This window comes from Chionomys nivalis, chromosome 20 (genome assembly GCF_950005125.1).
Source record: "Chionomys nivalis chromosome 20, mChiNiv1.1, whole genome shotgun sequence".
Taxonomy (NCBI): Eukaryota; Metazoa; Chordata; class Mammalia; order Rodentia; family Cricetidae; genus Chionomys; species Chionomys nivalis.
In genome coordinates this window covers 8,895,932-8,899,321 of record NC_080105.1, presented here as the reverse complement: position 1 = coordinate 8,899,321, position 3,390 = coordinate 8,895,932, and the positions used below count along the sequence as shown (strand labels likewise).

At 56.6% G+C, this 3,390-nt stretch overlaps 1 pseudogene; it reads left to right on the top strand.

Moving 5' to 3' along the window:
• Positions 1-1,379: 1,379 nt before the first annotated feature.
• Positions 1,380-2,619, top strand: LOC130863188 (serine/threonine-protein kinase SBK1-like; annotated as a pseudogene).
• The last annotated feature ends 771 nt before the right edge of the window (positions 2,620-3,390 follow it).

The window sequence follows — 3,390 nt, the reverse complement described above, 5'->3', positions numbered from 1 at the left end:
CCACCCAAAAGATTGGTAATTCATATCTTCTCCATCACTTGCTTAAATTTAGCATTCCTTAAGTCTCTGACTCTGTGACACTAGAAATATTGTGGAAAGGGTCTTGGATAAAAAAAAATGTAAGTTGTACTGAAAACAAAATACCAACATCAAACAACTTTACAAACACATTATCTTAGCTTGTTTCTTTATATGACAAATTAATATAGAAATAATGAATTCAAAGAGTTGATATATTCAGTTTTTATTGCTTCTCTGACACGAAGTTCAAAGAACTTTTTCTGACTAAATACATTTTGTAAAGAGATAAAATCTGTAGAGTTTTCTAAATGGAAATGGAAAGATGTGAACAAAGCCAGAAAATAGACTTATCATAAATCAGAAGGTTTATGGAAGAATCAAGATCATATGTGAAACTGCAGTATCCATTAAAATTCCATAGGACAAAATTCACTACACTTGTATATAATTAGAATGCAATTCTCTCTTTAGAATAAGGGTGATAGAATATGCCACTTATGTAACTCTCTGTTTGGAATGCAGGTGATAGAAGATGCCACTTAGGTTCAACTTTTTATACAGAGAAAAGGAAAACACATGCTAGAACTTGCTTTTGAACCTTAACATGGCCTGCAAAGAGACTGTCTTGGTCAGGGAGTAATCTGTCTCTCAACTGCTTGAAGTACAAAAGACTTTCAAAATATCAATGAAACATCCTGTCAAAGCTTGACACATGACATTGTAGGCTATGAGAACATCTGGGATCAATCTGACTTCTATAAAAGTTGGAAGGAAGGTCATATACTTACTTAAACCTTCATGACAGGAGGCCGCGATGGAGCGCAGCCCGGGCGGGCGCCGGCGCTGGAGCCCGAACACCGGGTGGAGCGGGAGCCGAAGCAGGAGCCGCAGCCTCAGCCCGCGCCAGGCCGGGGCAGGGGCCCGCAGGGCCGGGCTGCTTGCAGCGGCGGCGCCCGAGCCCCCCAGCGGCTGAGCCTTGACCTCCAGCCCCGCACGCGGTTACCGGGACCCAGCGCGCGGCGACCGCTCCAACCCGGGGCCCCCTAAGATCTGCTTGCTGCAACCACACACCTGAAGACAGAGAGCGACCCAGCTTCGGGGCGGTAGCCCTCCCTGCTGCTCCGGTACACAGGATCCCCCAAACCTAGGACAGCGAGAGCAGACCCTCTTGCTAACGAGAAGCCGCGGGCACCCCAAAGCCCCGGGACCTGGGCAACCGAGCCCCTAGCGACGCTCTCCGCGTCCCGGCTTATGGTGGTGGTGGTGCCCTGAGCCCATCTCGGGCCAGGCTGACGAAGACCTACAGGGCGCCCAGACCCCCTGCCGCGGCGTCCCCGCGGCCCCAGCCCAGGGAGAAGATGAGCATGGGCTGCCCAGAGCCTGAACCGCTCCACTCCCTGCCTTGCTGCGGGCCGGGGGGCCGCCCCTGTACCAGGTACAGGTGTGCCCCTCCTCACAGAAGACATGCAAGCACGGACACTGCGCACACTGACTGCCAGCGACCTTACCAAGCACTACGAGCTTGTCCGGGAGCTGGGTAAAGGGACCTACGGGAAGGTTGACCTGGTGGCTTACAAGGGCACAGGCACCAAAATGGCGCTGAAATTTGTGAATAAGAGCAAGACAAAGCTGAAGAATTTCCTGCGTGAAGTGAGCATCACCAACAGCCTGTCATCCAGCCCCTTCATCATCAAGGTCTTCGACGTGGTCTTCGAGACTGAGGAATGCTATGTCTTTGCCCAGGAGTACGCGCCTGCTGGAGACCTGTTTGACATCGTCCCTCCCCAGGTGGGCCTCCCCGAGGACACGGTGAAGCGCTGTGTGCAGCAGCTGGGGCTGGCGCTGGACTTCATGCACAGCAGACAGCTAGTGCACCGCGACATCAAACCCGAGAACGTGCTGCTGTGTGACCGTGAGTGCCGCCGTGTGAAGCTGGCGGACTTCGGCATGACGCGGCGCGTGGGCTGCCGTGTGAAGCGTGGGAGCGGCACTATACCCTACACAGCGCCCGAGGTGTGCCAGGCGGGCCGTGCCGATGGCTTCGCGGTGGACACAGGTGTGGATGTGTGGGCGTTCGGAGTGCTTATCTTCTGTGTGCTCACCGGCAACTTCCCGTGGGAGGCTGCGTCGGGCGCCGATGCCTTCTTCAAGGAGTTCGTGCGCTGGCAGCGGGGCCTCCTGCCGGGGCTGCCTTCGCAGTGGCGCAGCTTCACCGAGCCTGCACTGCGCATGTTCCAGCGGCTGCTGGCTCTGGAGCCCGAGCGTCGCGGGCCGGCCAAGGAGGTCTTCAGCTTCCTCAAACAGGAGCTCACATCTGAGCTTCGGCGGTGGCCTTCGCACCGTGCACGCAAACCTCCTGGGGACCGCCTGCCCGGGCCCCTGCGCCTCGAGGCTCCTGCACCGCTCAAGCGCACCGTGCTCACCGAGAGTGGCAGCGGTTCACGGTCCTCGCCGCCCAGCGTGGTGCCCGTTCCGGTGCCCGTGCCCGTGCCTGAGGCTGGTCTGGCTCTGTCCGCTCCCTCGGGCAGGACCGATGGCCGTGCAGACAAGAGCAAAGGGCAGGTGGTGCTGGCCACGGCCATCGAAATCTGCGTCTGAGCTGCTAGGAGCACCGCAGTCGCTGCGGGGAAGCCGCTTATGCTCCAACCCGTACTGGGAACAGGGAGCAGCCACAGCGCGGTGGGAGGGAGTAGACTAGGAGACCCAGACACCCGGGTCGGTGGTGGGCTGGTGACATAGTTAGCGGATGACCATGTGTGTGGCCAGCCTCAGCCCAGAGGAGCCGAGGCCCCTGACAAAGGCTGGGAGCTTGTGGGCCAGACTGAGCTCTGGAACCTGGACACTTCTGGCGCTTCACACCCCTTGGCAGATCACCCTACAATCTTCCATCCAAACCCATCTGGGCACAGAAAGGGGCCTTTGGTGTTGGGCAGAGATGAGCACGAGACCCTTAGAAACTGGCTGGGAACAGGCACTGGGTTGACAACAGTGGTGCCCAGGAGGTCAGAGGGAGAGGCCAAGCCCCCTAAAGGTAGCAAAAGTTGTGTGCAGGAACAGACCCGAATATTAGAGATGCCCCCTCACCTCTTCCTGCTGATGGGTACTTAGATCCCAGAAGGGAGAGCCATTACCGCAGCCACGAGGCCATTGGGAACAGAGTTCCAGTAGGTACCCCTCCTGAGGGTATAGGGGAACAGATGGCAGGAGAACGGGAGGCTTGGCACTCCTGTGTCTCTAGGGTAAGGGGGTGCATTCACAGCCCAGCTGCTCCTTCCCTGGGCACTCAGCAAGCAGGGAAACAGTTGCGCTAGTTATTCCTGGGGTTTGTCAATCACGTGTGTGAGCCTCACGGTTCTAGGGCAGTACCCT